The 27,838-nt window shown below is 37.7% G+C and overlaps 1 pseudogene; it reads left to right on the plus strand.

The window, feature by feature from the left end:
* The first annotated feature begins 12,458 nt into the window (after positions 1–12,458).
* LOC110133774 (large ribosomal subunit protein uL3-like) lies at positions 12,459–26,900 on the plus strand (annotated as a pseudogene).
* The last annotated feature ends 938 nt before the right edge of the window (positions 26,901–27,838 follow it).

The raw sequence follows: 27,838 nt of genomic DNA on the forward strand, positions 1-27,838 counted from the left end.
ACATATGTAGGGAAAATGAGTGTTTTGGCTTAAGTTTCACCTCACTTTTATGATCAAAACCACAAAAATAACGCTTACAATGTATTTGTAAACTACACTTGTATGAGGGGGCACCTTTTATAAACTGTATAAAACGGTCCTAGCCCACAATATAGGCAGAACACAGAAATGAATTCAAAGGTGGTTTGTACAGTGGTATGAATGAAGGAATGAGAGCAGAGCCGAGGAGAACATGGAGCGTGCTGAGACCTTCAGGTGTCCTTTTCCAGGGAAGGAGAAAGGTTAACCTTAACCTTTCTATATATTTTCCCTTTTAATTAAGGGTCATATAAAAATACATTAACACATTAGTCACATGATCATAATATGACTGGGACATTTTGATGCCCTTATCCTCTTTGGGAACTTTAATTTTTGTGAAAGTTAAATATGGGAGACTGAGTAAAAATCAAGCAACTTGATCTGTTGAAGAATTAGTTGGCCATTTCATTTTGTTAGTTCATGATGTGTGTAGTCTAAAAACAAATCAATTTATATAACTCTGGTAACTAAGAAGCATGGTATAAAGATAATGACTCTACTCAGAAATACATTGTGAAATGGATGCTTTAAACCCACATTAAAAATAACAATAATAGTATCTCTCTGAATCCATTTTCTCTTTTACCAAATACCTTATTTTTCAGCTACTATATTTGCCACAATATATTACACATTGCAGAAAATTTTCAATATTTAGAATTATTATCTGAGTTTGTTGATGAGGATCTTGTCTTCTGTTATATTGATTCATTGGTTCAAAATTGTAATTTACCATCTCACTGAGAATTGATATTGACACTGTATACTTCTTTTCCACCTCACACAAAAACTTCTCTGTGAATTTGAAATAAAAATAAACATGCACTTGTGCATAAAATTAAATGTATCCTAGAAACAATTTGTGATTTTTACTGAAGAGCAGAAACTATGTTTTGGCCTTTTTTCAAAATACTCTTTACTATAAGACCTAGTTTTTTAAATGATTGGCTTTAGCCAATCAACTAAGGAAGTCCCCCCTCCTTCCCGCATTTGTTGGCACTGCTTAAATGAATAGTGAAATAAAGGCATGCTTATTTACTTGCAATGTAATGAGTAACCACAGAATTGCTGAGCACTAATACTGCATCAGAGATGATAAAGAAATTGAGCAGATTCGCTATGACTCTCTTTAAGATTTAAAATTTTACCATGTTAGCCTCTGTAATAAGTCCATCTAAAAGTCAAAGCTTTCTCATATTGTCAGAGTGGAAGAAATTTCCTTATATGAAATAGGTACACATTTGTTGAGTGAATAAATCCATCAGTTAGGAAGCTTATCCATTCAGTAAGCATATCCTCAGAAAAACAAACAAAAAAGAATGATGATAAAACAGACTTTTCCATGTAACTTTTATAAATCTTCACTAAAATCTTAACATGTAAATGATGGATACTTTTATGCCTTAATTTCTCTTTCGTTTTTGCAGTCTGACATAGAGGGCTTGGAATCATTCACACATTTTCAACAAACGAATCCACGGCACGGTTTTTCTTCATCAGTTCACAAAGCAAAGCATAAGATGGCGTTTCATTCTTACTCCTGAGAAAAGCCAGAAAATTGACACAACTGCAGGGTGCTGATCACACTTTGTTCTTATAAGAAGAGAAATGTGCTATTTGTTTTTACATCTTCGGAGTTGTCTTGGGAGCAAAACTGCCTCCAGCTACATATGGGCTTAGTTGCCCACGTCCACCTTGTGGGTGTCACCTGCTAAGGTGAGGAGTCTGGAATAGCCCAGACACATTATGTATGGGTGGCCTTTTGTTTACAGCAGACAAAGCCCAAATCCTCAGGATTACTTGAAGATATCATATAACACACAAGATGGAGTTACTATTATTCTCTTCTAAGACATATAGTGTTTCCCCTGGGCAGAGGAAAGAACGCGCAGCCAATCATATGAAGACAGAACCCATTAAAGATTTATGCAAGCCTGAATTACTTGGCTTTAAACTATTTTCTTTTCCCCCCTTTCTTTTTCGCCTTTTTTCTTTAATAAGAGGGACATTTCTTCCTGAACGGCAAAGCTGAAGTAGATAGTATCACTGGTAATCCCAGGCTTAAGCACAGAGCTTCTAAATGGCTTGAATTAGGCTGGAAGATGGGGCTGTTTGATTTCCCTTCCTTTTTGTTTCTGTTTTCAAGGCTCTGTCACCAAATGTCCCACTAAACTATCATTTATGTGGACTTGGGGCCTCTGTGTGTAAGTTTCCTTTTAAGCATAGTCACTGAAACAGCTTTGAAGCTGTTGAACTGTGTAAATGTTATATTAACATTTTCTCTCGCAATTATAGACATTTACATGGTCTTGTTGAAATAGCGCTTTCAGAGGGAGAAAAAAAATACCAGAAGTGAAGGTACACAATGAAATGAAAAAGCAGCAGTGTGCTCTATTTATTTAGTTTCCGAAATAAATCATTTTGACTTTTAATTTACACTTCTCTAAGATGGTAGTTAAGAATAGACAAACAAAGGATACTGCGAGAAATAATTTCATTTTGTTCCTTTGTTACATTAGATCATTTAATTTCCACTTGGTTTGCATATGGAGATTTGGCCAATGCACCCCGTTCTTTACATTTGCTAACGAATAACAAGGACTTGGGAAGTTCATTCTAAAGACCTAAGACTCATGGGTGATGATTCAAAAATTATGAGACTACAAGTAGTTGTCCAGTTATAAGAAGAAAGGCAAATAGAGTAAATTAGACATTAATCCAGAGCATTCCCAACTATCCATGTCCCTATTTAACAGAAACCATAATGTACTTTCAAATTGAAAAGTTATTTGAATCATCCCCAAACCACCACATGTGTGATCTCTTCACTGCACGCAGTCTGATGAACAGGTTAGGAAAGGAAAGATGTAATCATTTAGACTCTAAGAAAATATTTTACTAGCCTAATTTTGGTCCTTTTCTGCATACAGAGCAATCATTTATGAATGCACAGGGTCAGTACAATTCACAGCCAAATTATCTCCTTTCACATTGGTATGACTAAATGTATTTTCTCTAAAGATCAGTAATTGTAATCTTCACACTGTACCACAGAATTCTTTGCTATTGCTAATCCTCTGTTCCATGATAGACTTGTTTTAGTATATATAAATATACATATACTCCTTGTCTTTGCACCAAAGCAAAGCAAAGAGCCTGTCCAGTGATGGAACCGTTGCTCAGCAACTGTGATCTCTCCACTGGTCTGGCTGCTGCTCCCTCCAGCAGGGCAGACATGCAAGATGAACAGATGCATTGATCCCCAACACTGTATTAGACTGTGTTATATGCATTTCAGAAGCTGGCAGCAGTGATCTTGTCTAAGTCCCTGTCTACACATCATTGAACTTTCACAGTCAAGCTTGGAAAAGCACCTTGTTATATAGGACTTTCTATAATTTCAATATCTAATTGATTTTCAGTTTTAAAAATTATGTTCTGGAGAATCTACTTTGATTGGTGTCCATGTGATCTCATAACATAGATAAGATTATGTTAAAATACACACAAACATATTTTTCTATAGCATTTTATTTCCACATTGTCCTACTTAAATAATCCAAGAGCCAGCTTCCACCCATTTAATATTCTTCTCTCTTAAGCAAGAATATTAATTGCAATTTAAAAAACCTAGTGTTCAGGCATTAAATGAAAAGGTTTTTTGAATTACAACTTATGGCAAAAGATGTTACTGGAATCCAAGTTACCCAATCATTATTGGATAGGGCAGCTGAGAATAATTAAATGCATGTTTGTAAGAGTTAAAATTAGAATTATATGTTAAGATATTGACCATACAAAATGTTCTTTCTCATGTGCCTCTTCATCAAATTTTAGATTGAGTATATTTTAAATTTAAACTTATTTTATAAACTAGAATATAAATTCCATTAATTAATTATCATTTAATGTCTTATGTCAATTTATATGATTACTGTTAAGATTTTAAAAAAGAAGAATCGACAATTGAGAGAACTTATTTTAATCTGATAAGTAACTTAGTTCAGTTCCAATCTTTTTCAAAATTTTTTTCTAGTTGATGGCTTAGTAGGAAAAGCACTGCTTTGTCCAACTAATTTATCTATCTGGAGCAACATTCAATTCTTTCTTTAAAATAATAAATCATGAAATTTGACCCTGAGACATTAGCAGGTACAAAATTATCTTATTTGTTTGCAAAAGTGGATCCAGAGTTGCAGATTACTTTTTTTTATAGATAATATGCTATTTAATATAAACATAGATATCTGTTAGAACCTGAAATCTGAAAAAGCAAACTCAAAGAACTAAAGGAAAGGTGGATAGTATAAAACCTTGAAACAGAATGGCATTTTATTGACATAAAATTAATAAAATGATAAAAATCAAAGTGAAAACATTTTCCAAGTTGATGATCCATTAATAATTTGAGAAAAGACCAAAATTTAAGGATCAATTTTGTTTGATCAATAAAACTAATTTCAGGAGGACATACCTATCTAAGCACACCAACCATCTGAAACATAGATAAGAAACAGACTATAAACAAAACCATCTGCTAAGAAGCCAAAAGAAATTCACAAATCAATGTATTTACAATTTTTATTTCATCTAGTTTTACTGAGATATAATTGACATTCAGCACTGTGTAAGTTTAAGATGTATAGCATAATGACTAGACATACATCATGAAACGATTATCAACATACATTTAGAAAATGTCTGTCATCTCTTATAAATAGAAAATTGAAGAAAAAATATTTTTTGTGATGACAATTCTTATGACTTTCAATAATTTTCATATATAACAGAGCTGTGTTAATTATATTAATCATGTTGTATATTATATATCTAGTACTTATGTATAACTAATTTTATCATCTTCATCCAATCCTCCTTGCCCTATCTTCACCTATAGGAACCATATATGATTTCTTTTTCCTATGAATTTGTTGTTGTTGTTTTTAAGTATAACTGATCTACCACACTATTTTCATTTCTGGTTCACAACACAGTGATTTGATATCTCTACACATCAAGGGATGATCACCATGATTAGTCACCATACAAAGCTATGATGTTATTATGGACCATTCCTCATACTGTACATTTCATGCCCATGACTCACTTATATTGTATAAAAATATTTTTTATATGTACCAGAATTTCACATTTCTCTTCAGAGTCCACTGACTTATTTTCTATTAAATTCTAATAAGCTTGGTGATACCAGTTGCAAGACATAAAAAGGGTAAAGAGTTGCTGCATATTACCAGGAGCACTGAATGTCAACCAATTGTCTTGTTAGCAGAAGGCAAAAAAATTTTAAATAGGTAAATAGACAAGTTAGTTAAAGACAATACACAAATTGCCTGGACTGGATTCATTAAGTATGGGGATGGTGAAAAGTAGTTGAATTGTGGATACATTTTGAAGGTTAGCTGCTTGGGATTTCTTGACAAATTGGGTCTGTGATGTGAGAGAAAAACAGAGTCAAAAATGACTTTCCCAATTCTTCCTTGCTTACCCTTGAGTGAAGAGAGTTAAAATAACATAGGTTATATTTTGGAAATTAATCCTCTGTGGGTTGTTTCATTTGCTATTATTTTCTCCTATTCTGAGGGCTGTCTTTTCACCTTGCTTATACTATCTTTTGCTGTGCAAAAGCTTTTAAGTTTAATCAGGTCCCGCTTGTTTACTTCTGTATTTTATTTCCATTACTCTAGGAGGTGGGTTATAGAGGATCTTGCTTTGATTTACTTCATCGAGTGTTCTGCCTATGTTTTCCTCTAAGAGTTTTATAGTTTCTGGTCTTACAGTTAGGTCTTTAATCCAAAATATACAAGCAGCTCATACAACTCAATACCAGAGAAACAAACAACCCAATCAAAAAGTGGGAAAAAGACCTAAGCTGACATTTCTCCAAAGAAGACATACAGATGGCTAGCAAACACAAGAAAAGATGCTCAACATCACTTATTATTAAAGAAATGCAAATCAAAACTATAAAGAGATACCACCTCACAAAAGTCTATGGCCATCATCAAAAAGTCTACAAACAATAAATGCTGGAGAGGGTGTGAAGAAAAGGGAATGCTCTTGCACTCTTCATGGGAATTTGATACAGCCACTATGGAAGACGGTATAGAGATTCCTTAAAAAAAAAAAAAGGAATAAAACCACCATGTGACCCAGCAATCCCATTCCTAGGCATATACCCTCAGGAAACCAAAATTGAAAAAGACATGTATCCCATTGTTCATTGTAGCACTATTTACAGTAGTTATAACATAGAGCAACCTAGATGTCCATCGACAGAGGAATGGATAAAGAAGTTGTGGTACACATACACAATGGAAAATTACTCAGACATAAAAGGGAACGTATCTGAGTCAGTTCTAATGAGATGGATGAACCTAGAGCTTACTATACAGAGTGAAGTAAGTCAGACGGAGAAAGATAAATATCATACACTGATGCATATAAATACACGAAATCTATAAAAATGGTACTGAAGAATTTATTTGCAGGGCAGCAACGGAGAAACAGACATAGAGAACAGCCTTACAGACATGGGGAGAGGGGAGGAGAGGGTGAGATGTATGGCAAGAGTAACATGGAAACTTACATCACCATATATAAAATCGATAGCCAACAGGAATTTGCTATATGTCTCAGGAAACTCAAACAGGGGCTCAGTATCAACCTAGAGGGGTGGCATGGGGCAGGAGGTGGGAGGGAGGGTCAAAAGGGAGGGGATATATGTATACCTATGGCTGGTTCATGCTGATGTTTGACAGAAAACAACAAAATTCTGTGAAGCAGTTACCCTTCAATTAAAAAATAAATTAATTAGAAAAACAACATAGGTTAGGAGAAATTGTGTGTCATCACCAAGGAAAGAGAGTAGATATCTTTCAATTTGTTAATGTGGTGTATTACATTGATTGATTTGTGGGTATTAAAGAATCCTTGCATTCCTGGGATAAAGCCCACTTGGTCATGATGTATGATTTTTTTAATATGTTGTTGGATTCTGTTTGCTAGAATTTTGTTAAGGATTTTTGCATCTATGTTCATCAGTGATATTGGCCTGTAGTTTTCTTTTTTTTGTGGCATCTTTGTCTGGTTCTGGAATTAGGGTGATGGTGGCCTCATAGAATGAGTTTGGAAGTTTACCTTTTTCTGCAATTTTCTGGAGGAGTTTGAGTAGGATAGGTGTTAGCTTCTCTAAATTTTTGGTAGAATTCAGCTGTGAAGCCATTTGGTCCTGGGCTTTTGTTTGCTGGAAGATTTCTGATTACAGTTTCGATTTCCTTGCTTGTGATGAGTCTGTGAAGATCTTCTATTTCTTCCTGGTTCAGTTTTGGAAAGTTATACTTTTCTAAGAATTTGTCCATTTCTTCCAAGTATCCATTTTATTGGCATAGAGCTGCTGGTAGTAATCTCTTATGATCCTTTGTATTTCAGTGTTGTCTGTTGTGATCTCTCCATTTTCATTTCTAATTTTGTTAATTTGGTTCTTCTCCCTTCGTTTCTTAATGAGTCTTGCTAATGGTTTGTCAATTTTGTTTATTTTTTCAAAAAACCAGCTTAGAGAGTAGATAAAGAAGACACGGAAGGTCAAGGAGTAAGTTCAAATATTCATGTGTTCTTTACAACCAAGACTTTGGATCATCAAAAAAAAAAATTAAATGATATTTGCTACTAAATGTATATGTGATATACATGGATTCTCACTATGTATGCACTTACATGAATGCAAATACCTCATTTTAGGAAAAAGAGAAATATAGAAAAAAGCAAACTTTGGGGGATTCCCTGGTGGCTCAGACAATAAAGGGTCTGCCTGCAATGCAGGAGACCCAGGTTCGATCCCTGGGTTGGGAGGATCCCCTGGAGAAGGAAATGGTAACCCACTCCAGTACTCTTGCCTGGAAAATTCCATGGACAGTGGAGCCTTGTAGGCTATAGTCCATGGGGTTGCAAAGAGTCGGACATGACTGAGCGACTTCACTTCACTTCACTTCAAACGTTTAAATAACGTAGGCTATACTGTCTGATCTTAGTTTTCTGAATGTTGAGTTTTAAGCCAACTTTTTCACTTTCTTCTTTCATTGTCATCAAGAGGCTCTTTAGTTCTTCTTTGCTTTCTGCTATAAAGGTTGTGTTATCCACATATCTGAAGTTATTGATATTTCTCCCAGCAATCTTGATTCCAGCATGTGCTTCATCCAGCCCAGCATTTCTCATGATGTACTCTGCATATAAGTTAAATGAGCAGGGTGACAATATACAGCCTTGATGTACTCCCTCCCCTATTTGGAACCAGTCTATTGTTCCATGTCCAGTTTTAACTATAGCTTCTTGACCTGAATACAGATTTCTCATGAGGCAGGTAAGGTGGTCAGGTATTCCCATCTCTTTAAGAATTGTCCACAGTTTGTTGTGATCCACACAGTCAACAGCTTTGGTATAGTCAATAAAGCAGAAGTGGATGTTTTTCTGGAACTCTCTTGCTTTTTCAATGATCCAACAGATTTTGGCAATTTTATCTCTGGTTCCTCTGCCCTTTCTAAATTCAGCTTGAATATCTGGAAGTTCATGGTTCATGTACTGTTGAAGCCTGGCTTGGAGAATTTGGGGCATTATTTTGCTAGTGTGTGAGATGAGTGCACTGGTGCAGTAATTTGAACATTCTTTGGCATTGCCTTTCTTTGGGATTGGAATGAAAACTGACCTCTCCCAGTAGATGGGAAAACAGTGGAAACCGAGAAAGACTTTATTTCTTTGGGCTCCAAAAGCACTGCAGATGCAGCCATGAAATTAAAAGATGTTTGTTTCCTTTGAAGAAAAGCTATGACCAACCTAGACAGCATATTAAAAAAGCAGAGACATGACTTTGCCAAAAAGGTCCATCTAGTCCAACCTATGGTTTTTCCAGTAGTCATGTATGGATGTGAGACTTGGACTATAAAAAAAGCTGAGCACTGAAGAATTAATGCTTTTGAACTGTGGTGTTGGCGAAGACTCTTGACAGTTCCTTGGACTACAAGGATATTAAAGAAGTCAATCCTAAAGAAATCAGCCATGAATATTCTTTGGAAGGACTTATGCTTAAGTTGAAGGTCCAATATTTTGGCCACCTGATGCAAAGAACTGACTCATTGGAAAAGACCCTGATGCTGGGAAGATTGAAGGTGGGAGGAGAAGGGGATGACAGAGGATGAGATGGCTGAATGGCATCACTGACTCAGTGGACATGAGTTTGAGTAAGCTCCGGGAGTTGGTGATGGACAGGGAGGCCTGGCGTGCTGTGGTCCATGGGGTTGCAAAGAGTCGGACATGACTGAGGGACTGAACTGAACTGAACTGAACTGATACCATCTGATATTCTACTAAATGAGCTAATAACCAAAAGCTAGGTGGAAAAGATAAATCTGCATCCCTTCCATCAGCTCACACGTCCTCTCTTGTGTCTCTTGCAGTGTCAGTTTCACATGATGTGCATTTTGTGGGTTTTTTTAAATAACATCAACCTTAAACATAAGGTGTTTTGCATTTTTAAAAATTTATTTATTTTAATTGGAGGCTAATTACTTCACAATATTGTAGTGGTTTTGCCATACATTGACATGAATCAGTGCATGTGTTCCCCACCCTGAACCCCCTCCCACCACCCTCCCCATCCCATCCATCTGGGTCTTCCCAGTGCACCAGCCCTGAGCACTGTCTCATGCATCCAACCTGGACTGGTGATCTGTTTCACATATGATAATATACATATTTCAATGCTATTCTCTCAGATCATCCCACCCTCGCTTTCTCCCACAGAGCCCCAAACACTGTTCTACACATCTGTGTCTCTATAACACAAACCTTAAATATACCTAGAAGCCACTCAAAACTTATGGCTTGACATTAAAAAGAGATAGTAATCCACTTTCCAATAGAAATATATATTTAGCCGTGTACCCTGTACTTGTTTTCAACTTAATGGACTCTTAAGAGTAAGTTTGAAAATCTAAATTTTTGCCTTATAACACTTTACTTTACAAACAAGTCCAATATAAAATGAGACTCTATGGTACATATTTTTAAAAGCAAGGACATATATTAAAATTTTAAATAAAATTATATAACAGTAGATTCCAGCTTTCCAAGTTTTGTTGCTACAATGAGAAAAACTTCAGCTATTCTGATTTCAAATGAGCCAATTCCTGAATTTCAAATTACTTAGTTTTACCTACATGCTCATCATTATGATGAAAATGTATCACTTCTCCAACCTTTGGAATATGAGTCATGAGTATGTAGGATACTGATATCAAAATTCTATTTTTCTTTATACAGTATTATGGTTTTATTCCTATAGTTTTATTTTCTAATTTCTCCTGTGGCTGCAAATTTGTGGATGTGTTTTCTGCCACTTCTCTTCTTCTCTCTCTTTTAATCTATTTATATTTTCAATGGTCATCTTTCTCTTTAGTCCGATATTATGTTATTGCAAGTTTCCTGTTGCTTTCTGAAAACAGACAATTATATATCGATAAAAAATACAATCACTACTGTATTGTGGTAGTCTGAATGATGTCACATCAAGCTTGGTAATGGCAACTTCCTCTGTAAAACTTTTGAAGGATAAAATTCAATCTAATTCAATCAAAATAAAATTTATTGAGAACAGATTATGGCAAGAAAATTACTGGCTTTCACAAAAATATACACACAAAATTTTGAAATAGACATCTACCTTGTCCTCTTAAGGTTCAAGACCAAAGTCAGAAACGTACAGACATGACTGTGTTACAAGGTAAACAAAGCTCAAACCTGAAAACACTAAGATTTGAATAAAATGAAAGCATTAATCTGTGAACAGGTATGTGGTATGCTAGGATAAAAAATGCCAGATTCAGAAAATATTTCTTTTCCAAAAGACTCACATAGAAAAAAAATATGCAGACTATTTTTAAATAACTAAAATACTTTTCCTTATTGCTTTTTGAACACTGAGATCCATGGTAGGAAGGGTAATTCTGTTTTTACGAATAAGAAAAAGTAATGACCATTTGGGTGCTCCTGAAGAGCAGCAAAATTCAAGCAGCTTTCAAATACTTCCCTTGAACTAGTAACAAGGTTGCGGATTGTGTGACCAGGTTAGGTGGTTCTCAGTTAGCACCTATGAGAATGCCAGGGTTCAGAGAAAGGAGGGGTGGAGTCCCATATACCAAGGTCACAGGTTGCAAGGCTTTGTACCAACACCATAGACATGGAGCCCAAAACCAAAGTCATCGCTGGAACAGACTGAGCCCCACTGTAACTATTGCCAAAAGCCCCCCTGATCCTTACCAGCCAGCTTCCTGATCCCAAATTAGGCAAAAATACTTATCCTGGTATGCCTCTGAGAACAGCCTAACCAATCACCTAATGCCACCTTCCAGCAGAAATTTTCTTTGTCTTGAGACTAAAAATTGGTGTGTTGTTCTATGAAACACATGAAAAGTATGGCTTTCCTTTGAGCCGGCTCGCTATTTTAACAGCGCTTCCCACTCTAATTCTCCCTTCAGAAGTGGACTCTCTGTCCTGCCAGGAGGTCGGCCTGCTCTGCCTGCAGCACCCACACTGTCTTTGCTCTCTCCTCTTAATAAACTCACTCCTTTCTGGAATGCTCTGTGTCTGGAAATTCTTTCCAACCCCTGCTTGGACTGCCATAAGAGAGGGAATGTTCACAAAAGGTAACTTTTTCAGGTACTTCTACCAAACAGTCCTCTTAACCGCAGCTTCCACTTCCTCATCTTTGCTCCAAACACTTTCCACTACTATTGCTCCCCCAGTTATGCAATATCTCTGTGAGTGTCATATACTTATTTCTTTGCACAGAATGCTCTTTCTACCTACCTCCACATTAGATATCTACTGTGCTTGGGTTTTTGGATCTTTTTCCTTTTGGATTTTTGTTGTTGTTGTTTTTTATTTTTTCCCTGTCCAGCATCTGTTCCTCTCTGAAAACAAACTTCAATTTGCCTTTGGGGAGCAATGCCTCCTTTTCTTCTTCCATGGAGCTCATGTGTGTTTAGTCCAGGTCCTCACATATGCACCACCCAATGCTAAGGGTGAACATGTGCTCTGGGCTTTATATCCCTTTCCTCTGGTGAGTGGGTAAGGAATAGACACTCATTTGGTTTAAACCAACAAGCAGCAAGCTCAAACTTCTGCTAGGTGGATTGAAAAGAAAACATTGTCTTACCTCTGGGAGTGGTGATCAGCTAGGATGGAAGGCTCCATCTTGCTCCATAAGAAGTGCCTGAAAAATTAAGTCCATAAAAAAAAAGAAAACTAAGAGAAAGAAAACACAGGTATGGACAAGGACAGATTCTTGATTAATTACTTGGTTGAAAATGAGTTTAACCCTTCGATTTGTCATCTGTGTGAACCAATATAGTCCCCCTTTTTACTTAACCAGGGTTTGTTTCAAGTTTCTGCCACTTGTAACCAATTCAGTTGGCTGTTCTAACTTTAAATCCCCTCACAAGTAAAGGCTCTACAAACTAAAGAAGTCTTCTCTGACTCCTTATTTCTCCTTTAAGAGATTGTTGGAAATTCCCTGGCAGTCCAGAGGTCAGGACTCTGTGCGTGCTTTCACTGCCTAGGGCGAAGGTCTAACCCCTGTTTGGGAAACTAAGGTTCCGCAGGCTGTGCCACCGCTGCGCTATACTTAGTTGCTCAGTTGTGTCTGACTCTTTTGCAGCCCCCAGCTCCTCTGTCCATGGAACTCTCCAGGCAAGAATACTGGAGTGGATTGCCATTTCCTCCTCGAGGGGATGTTCCCAACCCAGAGATCAAACCCAAGTCTATTGTATCTCCTGCATTGGCAGGCAGGTTCCTTACCACTAGCACCACCTGAGAAGCCCTCTGCAAGCTGTGTGGCACAGCCAAGAAAAAAAAAATAACCAGCTCAGAGACTATGTCCTCAGAGATCCCTGAGGCGCTATATCCTTTCAGTCATTACACTGTACCTCAACACTCAGGTAATTATATGTCTTCCCAGCTATGCTGTAAAGATTCATCAGGGTGGGGAAGTAGTTTTATTTGTGTTTCTTTTAGCCTGTGTGTTCAGTCGCTTAGTCATGTCAGACTCTTTGCGACCCCATAGACTGTAGTCTACCAGTCTCCTCCAGGCAAGAATACTGGGGTGGGTTGCCATTTCCTCCTCCAGGGATCCTCCTGACCCAAGGATTGAACCCATGTCTCTTGTGTCTTCTGCATTGGCAGGCAGATTCTTTCCCACTTGCGCTACCTGGAAAGCCTTATCCTAGATATATATTAAAGAATCCATAAACATTGGTTGATTAAATTAATAATATGAAGATATCATGGAAAGCAGCATCAAAAAGTATGAGGTTTCTACCAAGAAATCGAAGTTGGGACCTTGAAAAGCATATGAAATTGCTGTGGCATTTTAATAAGTTGATGGGATGTGTACTGTATTAGCCGAGAGAGGTTGCCTAAGCTCGTAGAATTCATCAGGAACAGTTTCACGGAGGTTGTTGAATAAGAAACTAAAGTTGGTCATCTATAAGGTCAAGATTTAGATAATACAATGAAATAGTATAATTTTTTTTTAAAGACTGCAACTACAAATGTTGTGGAACCAAATGAGTCAGCACGCGTGTTGTGGAGCAAAGCCAATCTCCTGACATCAGGTTGGGGTGAAGGCAAACTTGGGATCTATTGCAGGACCAAGCAAAGAGAATGGGCAGCTCATTCAAAAGACCAAAACTCCTGGATGACTGCTAGGGAAAAGTAGAAGGGAGAGGATCACAGCGGGTGTGATCAGTTCTTATACAATTCTCTGATTGGTGATGGTGAGGTAACACATGATGTCTTGGAATCTCAGTCATCAACCTTCTAGTTCCCACCTATCTGGGATCTGTGTGCTGGTGGTCAGCAGGCAGTCAACTTCTTCCACCTGGTGATTTTAGCATCTGCAAAACAACTGAAGGATGTGACTCAGGATAATATTTCCAGCCCTTGAGGAGGAACTAAAAGTGCTTGACCTTGCTTTATGGTTAAACTATTATTATTTTGCTTGAGTGCTTTACTTTGTTTCTACATTTTCTCAATTCTCTGGTTAAATCTGCTCTTTGGAACTTGGGGAAAGCTAGTGTTGCAGGAAGGAGAATACCTTCTAGGGCTCAAGAATGGGCTCTTGCCTAACACTTGGAAATGAACTGTCTGAGGAGACACACGTGTTGACAAACAAGGGGCTTTATTGGGAAGGGGTGCCTGGTGGGAGAGCAGCAGGTAAGGGAACTCAGGAGATGCTCTGCCACATGGCCTGCAGCCTCAGGTTTTATGGTAACACAGTTACTTTCTGAGTTGTCTCTGGCCAATCATTCTGACCCAGGTTCCTATCTACTCATGAGCGCATTGCTCAGCCAAACTGGAGTCCAGCATGAAGGATTCTGGGAGGTTGGCAGGACATGTGGACTGATGTCTCCTCTTTCCCTTTGACCTTTCTTGAATTATTCTGGTTGGGAGTAGCTTGTTAGTTCCACGTCCCTTGAGAGGACCTCCTTTTGCAAGATAACTTGTGTAAATGGCTATTATCTTTCCTGGTCAGGAAGCCAGTTTCAGTCAACATTTCCCCTAACACTCTGATCATATTAATACATTAATAAGATGTGGCAATTGAATTCAAATATACTCAATCTGATTACAGAATCTGAATTTGTTACTATAAGATATAAACTACATGCCTTCTTACTCTTTATACCTGCAGCTGCGGTTGTGTTCCCTTTTCCTTTCTTAAAGTCACTTATTTATAATCTTATTCTTCATGTCTTGATAAATCTTACTGGATGTTTGTCAACATTAGTAGTTTTGTCAAGCATCTACATTTTTCTTTTTTTTATCCTTTTCATCATATATTGTTGTTGTTCTTGTTCTGTTCTAAGTCATGTCCGAATCTTTGCAACCCCATGGTCTACACTATACCAGGCCTCCCTGTCCTTCGCTATCTCCGAGAGTTTGCTCAAATTCATGTCTACTGAGTCAGTGATGCCATCCAATCATCTCATCTTCTGCCACCCCCTTCTCCTTTCCCCTTCAAACTTTCCCAGCATTAGGGTCTTTCACAATGAGTCGGCTGTTCGCATCAGGTGGCCAACATATTGGAGCTTCAGCTACAACATCAGCCCTTCCAATGAATATTCAGAGTTGATTTCCTTTAGGATTGGTTGGTTTGATCTCTTTGCAGTCCAAGGGACTCTCAAGAGTCTTCTCGAGCACCACAGTTTGAAAGCATCAATTGTATATTAGTTTTCATTTTTTTCCCTTTACTAATTTGTTTCATCTTTATAATTTCTTTCTCATTTTTTTTGGGTGAGGTGGTTCTGTTGTTTTTCTGTTCTCAAGTTTTTAAGATAGTTCCTTAAAGTTAAGATAGGACATTAAGACCTTCTCTCTTTTCTGTGTGCCATAAGTTTTAAAATGTAGAGCATTTGTTACTATTCCATTCTAAAAATGTTTTATTTCCAATATGAGTATTCTTTCATCTATTTTGTTGTTATTCAGTTGCTAAGTCATGTCCAACTCTTTGTGACCCCATGAACTGCAGCCTGTCAGGCTTCCCTGTCCTTCACTATCTCCCTGAATCTGCACAATCTGATGTCCATTGAGCCAGTGATGCCATCCACCCATTTCATCTTCTCTCACCCCCTTCTCTTGTGCTCAATTTTTCAAATGATTTTAAAACATGTTTCTAAGTTTTTAAATATGGCTTGTTTCTACTTGGCTTTGTTTATGTTTTTTGTTGTTATTGTTGTTTAATTTTAACTTAATTGCTTTCTGTTTAGAGAATAAGATTGCCATGTTGTTAAGTCTTCCTTAACAGCCTATGATGTGTTCAAAATTTAGTCAGTTCAGTCAGTCAGTTCAGTTCAGTCGCTCAGTTGTGCCTGACTCTTTGCAACCCCATGGACTACAGCACACCAGACTTCCCTATCCATCACCAACTCCCAGAGCTTATCAAACTCATGTCCATAGAGTCGGTAATGAAATCCAACCATCTCATCCTCTGTCATCCCCTACTCCTCCTGCCTTCAATCTTTCCCAGCATCTGGGTCTTTTCAAATGAGTCATTCTTCACATCAGGTGGCCAAAGTATTGGAGTTTCAGCTCAGCAACAGTCCTTCCAATGAATATTCAGGACTGATTTCCTTTAGAATCAACTGGTTTGATCTCCTTGCAGTCCAAGGGACTCTCAAGAGTCTTTGTCCAACACCATAATTCAAAAGCATCAATTCTTCGGCACTCAGCTTTCTTTATAGTCCAACTCTCAACATCCATACATGACTACTGGAAAAACCATAAGTTGGGCTAGATGGACATTTGTTGGCAAAGTAATGTCTCTGCTTTTTAATATGCTGTCTAGGTTGATCATAGCTTTTTTTCCCCCAAGGAACAAGCACCTTTTAATTTCATGGCTACAGTCACTATTTGCAGTGATTTTTGGAGCCCCCAAAAAAGTCTGCCATCATTTCCATTGTTTCCCTATCTATTTGCATGAAGTGATGGGACCAGATGCCATGATCTTAGTTTTCTGAATATTGAGTTTTAAGCCAACTTTTTGACTCTCCTCTTTCACTTTCATCAAGAGACTCTTTAGTTCTTCTTCACTTTCTGCCATAAGGGTGGTGTCATCTGCATATCTGAGGTTATTGATATTTCTCCCAGCAATCTTGATTCCAGCTCGTGCTTCATCCAGCCCAGTGTTTCTCATGAGGTACTCTGCATATAAGTTAAACAAGCAAGGTGACAATATACAGCTTTGACATACTCCTTTCCTGATTTAGAACCAGTGTGTTGTTCCATGTCCAGTTCTGACTGTTGCTTCTTGACCTGCATACAGATTTCTCCAGAGGTAGGTGCAGCATCATCTTTTAGGATTTGAAATTGCTCAACTGGAATTCCATCACCTCCACTAGCTTTGTTCGTAGTGATGCTTCCTAAGGCCCACTTGACTTCACATTCCAGGATGTCTGTCTAGGTGAGTGATCCTATCAACATGGTTATCTGGGTCATGAAGATCTTTTTTGTAAAGCTCTTCTGTGTATTCTTGCCACCTCTTCTTAATATCTTCTGCTTCTGTTAGGTCCCTACCATTTCTGTCCTTTATTGTGCTCATCTTTGAATGAAATGGTCCCTTGGTATCTCTAATTTTCTTGAAGAGCTCTTTAGTCTTTCCCATTCTATTATTTTCCTCTATTTCTTTGCATTGATCACTGAGGAAGGCTTTCTTATCTCTCCTTGCTTTTCTTTGGAACTCTGCATTCAGATGGGTATATCTTTCCCTTTCTCCTTTGTCTTTCATTTCCTTTCTTTTCTCAGCTATTTGTAAGGCCTCCTCAGACAACCATTTTGCCCTGCATTTTTTTGTCTTGATCACTGCCTCCTGTACAATGTCACGAACCTCCATCCATAGTTCTTCAGGCACTCTATCAGATCTAATCCCTTGAATCTATTTGTCACTTCCACTGTATAATCATAAGGAATTTGATTTAGGTCATACCTGAGTGGTCTAGTGGTTTTCCCTACTTTCTTCAATTTAAGTCTAAATTTGGCAATAAGAAGTTCATGATCTGAGGCACAGTCAGCTCCCAGTCTTGTTTTTGCTGACTGTATAGAGCTTCTCCATCTTTGGCTGCAAAGAATATAATCAATCTGATTTAAGTATTGCCCATCTGGTGATGTCCACGTGTAGAGTCTTCTCTTGTGTTGTTGGAAGAGGGTATTTGCTATGACCAGTATGTCTGAACATAATATATGCTTTGCAGTTATTGAATGAAAATTTCTATGTGACTTACTTAAAGTTAACTGTGTTAATCAAAGCTTATATAGCAATTTTAATTTATTCAACACTTGTGTCCTCATCATGTCCTACTCTGTGACCCCATGGCCTGTAGCACACCAGGATGCTCTGTCCATATGATTGCCCAGACAAGAATACTGGAGTGGGTTGCCACTTCCCAACCCAATGATCAAGCCCATGTCCCTTGTGTCTCTTGTATTGGCAGGCAGATTCTTTACCACTGCCCCACCTGGGAAGTTCTTCTATAGTGTTACTGGTATTTTTGTCTGATAGATCTGTTTTTGTTTTTTTGTGTTTTTTTAAGTTTCAGCAGGAGATATCTCAAATATACCTCCCACTGCTTACCTTGTACATTTCAATAAAAGTAAACAACTATTTACATCTGGCATTTTTACTTTGCCTTTCCTCAACTGAGATGTTACTTTTCCTACGACTGAGTTTCTCAATGCTACTCGTTCAAATCTATACTTAGGTGTTATCTCCAATTTAAGGCTTTTTCTAACCCTTGTAGATAGAAAAAAATTCCTTCCCATAACACTTTATATGTCATCTCATTTTGCATAGTTATTTAGAGATGTTTTTCCCCACTTGTAAGACTGCAAAGTGTTAAGGATAGGGGCTAGGTTTAATGAATTTCCCTATCATCTGAAAGGCAAACAGTAAGTTCTTAAGAAATACTCATTGTTGAAATCAGAAAAGAAATGGATGGATACATAAATGGTTTAACTTAATGATAATATGACAAAACCCCCAAATCCAATAGAGATGCTAAGGAAACACTAATACCATGATTTGCTCCAACACATGATTCTTTTAGATTCTTTGAAACCATAACTCCAAATTCAGTATTTTGCAAAAACCTATGACTTTCAATTCAGAGCTATTGACTGGAGCTTCACCAACAACTGAGTTTTCCAGTTAGTAGACCCTCTATTTTTTTCACAGTTAAGTGCACTCTTCCCAGCTGTTATTCCTGATTCTGCCATCATTTCTGCCAAAAACAACATCTTTCACCAGGCCCCTGCTCCTCAGCTGTGCCACTCCAAAACAATGTTTGCTCCTCATTAAAAATCTGCAAAGCCAACTGAGAGTCAATCCACCACAAAAGTAGCCCAAACCAAACTGCAGAGGAGAGACAATCAAATCCGACCTGTTACTCACACCACTAAGGGGGTGTGCTGCTGCATTCTACACAGGCTGGGAGCACTGCGGAAGCCCTGCTGGGAGCCATGATGGCCATCAAGCCATGTGGTCAGAGACCACATTCTGCTGCCGTTACTAGATCACTGCGAAGTAAATAAGCCACAATTAATGGGTTGCAGCTTATGAAGAACATTGCAACTGAAGGGGCACTTGTACCACCTAACCCTTGTAAATTGGACCCATGGTTCTGGTCTATCTCCAAGGAATAAGATAGGTTTTATAACCAGATGGGGCTCTAAACAAAGAAATTGGCCATGGATACTGGGTTGCTGGCCCTCACGGTAGTCTGCTGTGACACTGAAAGATCCAGGATGAGAAGTTAAAGCAACCCAGATCATTTGAGAAGTGTGGATGATTTGATATATTTAGAGCCCCAGGCAAACGTGAATTTTGTGACTCTGCATCTCTTTCACCCATATTCTAGAAATCTGGCTAAATCTGATGCTTTTTCATGCTCAGGGCTCTGAACTACCAGCTATTTAAAAAAAAAAAAAAGAGGTATTAGCAACGTCAAAATACATTTTAAAACACCTCTGCTTTTCGGATACATTTCCTTAACAATATACATTTCTTTAATCATATGATTCACCCTATGATTTTTGGCAATGCTCAGAAATTATCAGTCCCTTCATGGTTTGAATTCTACAGAAATTCCAAAGTACCTCATTTATTCCTCTGCTAGACACAACCGATCTGACCTTCTCTACTAAAAACACAAGAGAATAAGTCAGAGATTTCCCTTCTTACAAAATACTTCAACCATGAGAAATTTGCAAAGATCTTATGTGTAGTTAAATAGCAAAGACATAAGAAATTCAATTGCAGTAACTTTATGAGATTAGACATTGCATTGAAGAAAAAATAAAACAAAACACTGAATGGAACCAAGCAAGTAAGAAATCTTTTGTTATAACAGCCATCTAAACTAAATTATATTTTAGAGTAGAAAAGTAACTGGGGAACATTCACTACAATCTAGTACATGGACAATGTTCTCAAAGACAGTTAAGAGCCACCCAAAGGATGCTCAGACTGCTAAGTATCAAGATCATTTTATGCAACTGATCAAATGACCCTGAATATGCCAGATTGACTGGTAGTGTGAGAATGGAAATGGGAGATAGGGAAACACTGTACATGTCAGGTCAGTCTGGATCATTAGCCCTCAGAATATGCCCAGAACTGCTAACCTGTCATTTTAGAACAACATGTTTCTATTCACAACCTCCTATGATTGGCAAGAGAGGACAACTTTCCAGAGTAAAAAGTAAAGATAAAAGTAGATTTCAAATGAATATGTATACAGAGATAAATACAGGAGAGAACAGAGAGGAAGCATTAAAAAAACAGATATAACTTAAAAATAATATATTCCAGACTAGGTTGCAGGTAATGTTTGATGAGTGCATTTCCTACAAGAGAGTAACTACTTCTTCCAGGGCATACAGAGTATAAAAGGTTTGAACATGCATGTTAAAGCCAGTGGGTGTTTAAAAGTCTGATTTAAGATATTGAAAACAGAGGTAAGGTGGCTAAAAGAATTTTATCCATTTGTATAAGTAACATTTATAATTGGAAAAACATATCTGCAGATGGTAATTTCTGAAGTAATTTACAAATGCTATTGGCATATTTCTATGTTTATATGACTACTTCATTGTTAAATAAATAATATTTAATATATATGTAATAAATAATATATAAGTAAAATCTGTATTTTCCCTTCATAATACAGCTATACTTGTATAAAATTATAACTTATCTTCATGAGATTTGTCTTTGACCTGTGACTGTTGCAATATATATTTATATATAAATGCATACACAGATATTTATATAATATATACAAACAGAATTATTTAAATTACTTTCTTGTATGATACTGTGAATTATAACATTAGGGAAACTAATTTTAATTGAATTACTTATACCTGTAATATGTGTATGTTTATATAAAGGTACATTTAAAATATGTTCAAGTGATATATTAATCACATAGAATAAGTTATATAATAAATTATAAGACCCATCATTATCATTCATCTACTATGCTAACAAAACAGAACAGTCCAAACATTCCTTAATGACAGAGCTAACTTGGTTAAGAACAACCTTCCCAAAATAAATGAGTAACTATATTAGCAAGATTTGGAAACTACATTTCAATGTTTTCTTCTACCCACAGAGATTATTAACAATTCTTTATTGTAGAAGATAAACCAAACAAAACATTTATTAACATGAGGAATTAATATTTTTGCTTTATTATTTTGTAACAAGCAAAGATAAAATAAACATTTAAGATCATTGTCTTTATTTTATTGTTACCTTTATTATCATTTCACTGTTAATAGATATAATTGCAAATTCAATTGAGATAAAATTCCTAGTTAATTAAAAAGACCTTGAGAATTTGTTAAACCAATGAGTAAAAAAAAGGAGAAAGGATGGAAGTCGCTGCCCTTCTCAAATGAAAATGAATTATGTAAACATAGATTACACAGTGTGGGGGAAATATACAAAAGATATCTCTGACTTTTCTCAGCTCACTGGGTCTGCATCTCTTCCATCATCAGCTGCGTGCACAGAGCACCTTACAAATCATAATACGATAACAGACTCAATGTCAGTTATGATTCATAATTGCATGTTTTACTTTAGTTTGATACCCTTTCTCAGTCATATGTGTGTGTATTTATATTGGCATATGCATTGCAAATATACATTACTTGTATATATATTATATGTGAGAGAAAGCTAGTTAGTTGTCTCAGTCACCAAACTAATATTAATGAACATTGGGGGAAATGTGTGTGTGTGTGTGTGTGTGTGTGCGCGCATGTTTGCCATTTGGGAGGGCAGCACATGGGAGAGCAGAGCTTCTGATTTAATCTCTGTGGTGAAAGGCTTTTTTTTGAAGTAAAAAACTTGAGGTTTTAGAACATTTTAGATTTACAGAAAAATCGAGCAGGTAGAACCCCTTGTGCAGAGCAGAGGGGGTTTATGGGAAAGGCTTTTGTTGGATAATTCTTTGCATGGAAAAATCACACCTAGCACCTTAGTCTGATGCTAGGTGTCATGAATAACAGAAATAAGAATTTTTGACAGCTGTTGTAATCCCATATTTCTACACACACACATACATACATGTGTGTTTGCTTACTTAAGGAAGAAAGAAGTGAACATGAGTCTGAAACAGGTCCACCATCTGCAAGTCACTAGTGAGGAGCAGAATGTTTTCATCGGTCATTATGGGTCAGATCTCAATGATTAAAAACCCCAGAGCTTCTCAAGGGTATAATTTCCTGGTTCTCCACCTGCACACTTCCCCATGGACCTCATCACCCTTGACTCTAACCAAATTCTGGAAAAGCTAGTTAATTCTAATTGAGAAGCAGAGTTTAACTCTACATGCAAAAGGAAATTAGTTATCTTGATAATCAGGTAAAATTAGCACAGGAGTTTGTCAAAAATACCAGAAGAAAATGTTTCCTTGACTTTGACTTATATCATCTATTACTAACTGGATTCAAAAATAATTTTGTAATATGGTTTTTAAAAAAGAAATATTTTCTTGAGGTTTCACATCAGATATCATCATTGGACCAACAGCCACATTTCGATGGCCTGAGAAGCTCAATTCCTCTTTTGAAAGCTTTGGGGTCAATAAAACCCCAAATGATTTGGGCCAATCACATATCCGCTAGTTATTTAAACCCTTGAGCATTTCAAAGGGAATTTAATCTATATGATCTGATTCATTTACACTTTACTCATCAAAGCAGTGTCAGAGTTACTCGATGTTATAAAAGACTTTATATAAAAATGCTTTAATATAAAGTTTTCAAAAAGAGAATGTCATTTCAAAATTAAGCTATTTCCCCCTATTTCTAAATTTTAACAATTAGTTCGAAGCCAGAATATTTCTAGTTTTAAAGACACTGAATTTTCATAGAAGCATTTTCTCTTTCCCAGTCACAGTTAGATCACAGAGCTTTCTCTCTTGGTGTCTGCGATTCCAAGATGCCTCCATAATTACAAACAGTGCACTGTAGTTGTTCTGAGACAAAACAGCCCTCTATGCTTAAGGAACTGATAAAACAATGGGTTGAAATGATCTTCCTAGACTTAGTATTTTCCCTTCAATGAACAGTGCTAACATTAGAAACAAATGGGATAGAATGTGGTGATGCCAAAATTTCAAAAACAAATATGGATAAAGAGCTAAAACTCTTGCTCAAAACCAGTCTGGAAAGAAATATTAGGAGATGATTTCCATGTAAGATACTAGCATAGGGCTATCTTTTGTTGTTGTCATCTTATTATACAGATTATTGTGTTCTTTTGCCTATTTATCTACAATTATAACATGAAATAATAAACATAAGGCTGCAGTTTAAAAAAAAAAAAACAGTTTAGGACAGGATCTAATTGGAAAGTATTTTATTTGATGATCAGTTGAGAGATCCAATTTTTACATACTTGAGGTATACTGACCATTGTATGGGACATATAGAGAATAAAATTGAAAAAAAAGAAATATTCTGGAGTCCTTGATACAACCCAAATCCTGTCTGAGGGTCTTCCCTGTAGCCTCATTCAGTAAAGAATCTGCCTGCAACGCAAGAGACCCAAGTTTGATCCCTGGGTTGGGAAGATCCCTTGGAGTAGAAATGGCAACCCACTCTACTATTCTTGCCTGGGAGAGCCTGGCAGGCTACAGTTCATGGGGTCGAAAAGAGTCAGACATGATTGTGAGGCTAGCACTATCACTTTCAAATCCTGTCTGAGTCTTTTATAATTAATCTTTCTCTGCCCACCACAACTAAATTGATCTGTCTTAACACTGTCTTCCTTATGCTCCCACAACTCTCTCGTGTTTTCAACCTTAGACTCAAAATCTTCTGACTTTCAGTCCCTGCGTTTTCTGACTACAGTGGACTCATTCAGTACGTTTATGCCTTAACATTTAGACAGGTTCCTTTTGAAAGTGGAGAACATTGTGATCACTCCTACATCTCTGTTTATTGAATCTTCTCCTATCATGACTCTCTCACCATTTCTTACACATATTCGTCTCCTAAGTATGTATTAAGGTACACATCAAGTTGTATTCTTTCTAGAAATTGTCTTTTCTGATCACACAGACCTCTCCCTTCTAACAGCCACTATGGCACTCAGCATCCATACCCAAGAATTTAACATTTCACTTTGTGTTAGTTACTTCACCTACAAATTCCAAACTGATTGCATGCTTCTTGAGGTCTACAACAATGTGCACATTATCCATCAAAACCCTAGCAGATAATACACAAGCAAGAAACATTTATTGTAAGATTAATTGATTAGTGATTAAAATAGTAGAGAATTTTAGAAATAATTTTGCAAAGTCTAGCTCTTAAATTTCACACTTGTGAACCAAAATTAGCAAAGTAGCCACTCTCAAAGATATTGATTACATCACTAGTTACTTTATTTGTTATATATATGTTAAGTTTATGGACACAAAGAATAATGATCAAAATATTTTTAAAATTCAAAGCAAACTGATTTGTGGCTAATGTTTAGACTTATATATGATTCAAATTTTTTGATATTCAAAGTTCCCCCTGAATCTGGCCCCATCTTTCCCTTCTAAATTCATGCACCATTTCAATGTAAGCAAATGTTTTGTTTTGTTTTTTAACTCTTCTCTTCTCACTGTTTCTGAGCTCAAGCCTACTGTTTCCTCATTTTGAATGTCCTGAATATTTGTTCAAGTTCAGATTAACAGTTCTTTTCTATCCCCCTCTAGCCTCTTTCTGGCTATTGATCTTCTCTTTTCTTTAATTTCTAGAGGAATTTTTAAATAAACTACCATTTCAGAATTAATTTCATGCCTGCTTTTTAGTTTATGTTTCAAACATACATCTATTTTCTCCACATCTAGGATATAAGCAGGTATAAGGAACATATATTAGCTCTTTAATAATTTGTTCCTTAACATGGGCTGAATAACTTCTTTTGAATGATAAACCGATAAATAATTTTATGTTTTAATAACTTTCATAAAAGTAACATTATATATGAGACATTAAAGACTTATATTCCAAGAAGTTGCTAATTATTCTTAATGACTATATGTTCACCATATTCACGCACTCTTCTACCTTTTGTGGATTAACTAATGTAACCGTCATAACTCTTAAAATAGGCATTAGTATCTCAGTTTCGGGGCTCCCCAGGTAGCACTAGTAGTAAAGAACCCGCCTGCCAGTATAGGAAACGTAAGAGAGGCAGGTTTGACCCCTGGGTTGGGAAGATCCCCTGGAGGAGGAAATGACAACCCACTCCAGTGTTCTTGCCTGGAGAATCCCATGGACAGAGGAGCTGGGAGGGGTATGGTCCATTGGGTCACAAACGGTTGGACAAGACTGAGCGACATAGCACGCACACATGCATCTGGTTTTACAGATAAGAAACTAAAGCTCCTCTACCAGCAGCTTCCGACGGCAGGATGTCTCACAGAAGTTCTCGCTCCCAGGCACGGGTCCCTGGGCTTCCTGCCTCGGAAGCGCAGCAGCCGGCACCGCCGGACGGTGAAGCGCTTCCCCAGGGATGACTCTTCCAAGCCGTGCACCTCACCGCCTTCCTCGGCTACAAGGCTGGCATGACCCACATTGTGAGGGAGGTCGACAGGCCAGGGTCCAAGGTGAACAAGAAGGAGGTTGTGGAGGCTGTGACCATCGTGGAGACTCTGCCCATGGTGACTGTGGGCATCGTGGGCTACGTGGAAACACCCGAGGCCTCCGGACCTTTAAGACCATCTTTGCTGAGCATGTCAGTGACGAGTGCAAAAGGCGCTTCTACAAGAACTGGCATAAATCTAAGAAGAAGGCCCTCCCCAAATACTGCAAGAAGTGGCAGGACGTAGACGGCAAGAAGCAACTGGAGAGGGACTTCAGCAGCATGAAGAAGTACTGTCAGGTCATCCGTGTCATTGCCCACACCCAGATGCGCCTGCTTCCTCTGCGCCAGAAGAAGGCCCATCTCATGGAGAGCCAGGGGAACGGAGGCACTGTGGCTGAAAAACTGGAATGGGCCCGCGAGAGACTTGAGTAGCAGGTCCCTGTGAACCAAATACTTGGCCAGGATGAGATAATTGATGTCACTGGGGTGACCAAGGGCAAAGGCTACAAAGGGGTCACCAGCCGGTGGCTCACCAAGAAGCTGCCCCGTAAGACCCACCGAGGGCTGCGCAAGGTTGCCGGTACTGGGGCGTGGCATCCCGCCCGGGTGGCCTTCCCTGGGCTCGGGCTGGGCAGAAAGGCTACCATTACCGAAATGAGATCAACAAGAAGATTCACAAGATCGGTCAGGGCTACCTCATCAAGGACGGCAAACTGATCCAGAACAATGCCTCTACTGATTACGATCTGTCTGACAAGAGCATCAACCCTCTGGGCGGCTTTGTCCACTACGGTGAGGTGACCAATGACTTTGTCACGCTCAAAGGCTGTGTGGTGGGAACCAAGAAGCAGTGCTCACTCTGCGCAAGTCCTTTGCTGGTGCAGACCACACTGCGGGCCCTGGAGAAGACTGACCTCACTTATTGACACCACCTCCAAATTTGGTCATGGTCGCTTCCAGACTGTGGAAGAGAGGAAAGCCTTCATGGGACCACTTAAGAAGGGCCGAATTGCCAAGGAAGAAGGGGCCTAATAGAACAGATTGTACAGCTGGTAGAATCTCAACAAAATTATTTTCCAGTGGGAAAAAAAAAATAAGAAAACTAAAGCTAACAGGACCTAAATAATCTGCTCCAAATCCCACAAAACTAGAGCACAATATAGTCACAACAAATACAGACTCAACATCTGTCATCTACCAGGAATTCTATTAGGTGACTTACTTTTCTAAGTCATATTTTCCAGTAGATATTATCACATCATATCCATAGACCAAAAAACCGACACTGACAAAAAATAACTGATCATTGGTCATGGACACTTTTAAAAAGTCATACCACAAAAATCCTCTCATATAAGGTCAACAAATGCTCTTATTAGTATACCTCTGATATGATGGTGGTTTAGTCACTAAGTCATATCCGACTCTCTGTGACCCCATGGCCTGTAGCCTGCCAAGTTCCTCTGTCCATGGAATGTTGACAGTATTATCCTTTTATCTGTTTTGTTTGAGAGTCAAAGTCATATTTATGCTTTTTGGTATATTTAACTCTATAAAACAAGATTGTAAAGTAATTAGCCTCCAACTAATAAAAATAAATGAAAAAAATAACATAAAAGCATTAATAAAATCTAAAAAAAAAAACAGTTGAAATTAAAATCCTCTAAGGGCGGCAGGGCAGGATAATCTAGTAGGCTGACATGGCACATGCTTTGGACCTCTAGGAAACAAGGGTTTCTGAAGATATTTTGAAGTGTGTTATTTCTGAAAAAAAGCTATGGAGTAGGTATAGTGAAAAAAATGTATTGGACATTCTTATAATTAGTCTATGTTTTAGTGTTTGTGTACTTGGCATCTGGCACCTCGATTCTTTAATCTTCCCTATACCTACTCTCTGCTCTGTGACTTTTCAGATTCTCCCACAAAGCGGTAGAGTATATTTTCCTTCTTCTTGGTTTCAGGTTGGCCCACAAGTCTTGCTCTGACCAACAGAACAGCACAGAATTGATGATATGCTGGTTCTGATCCTAGGCT

Source organism: Odocoileus virginianus, chromosome 21 (genome assembly GCF_023699985.2).
Source record: "Odocoileus virginianus isolate 20LAN1187 ecotype Illinois chromosome 21, Ovbor_1.2, whole genome shotgun sequence".
In the NCBI taxonomy this organism is placed as follows: domain Eukaryota; kingdom Metazoa; phylum Chordata; class Mammalia; order Artiodactyla; family Cervidae; genus Odocoileus; species Odocoileus virginianus.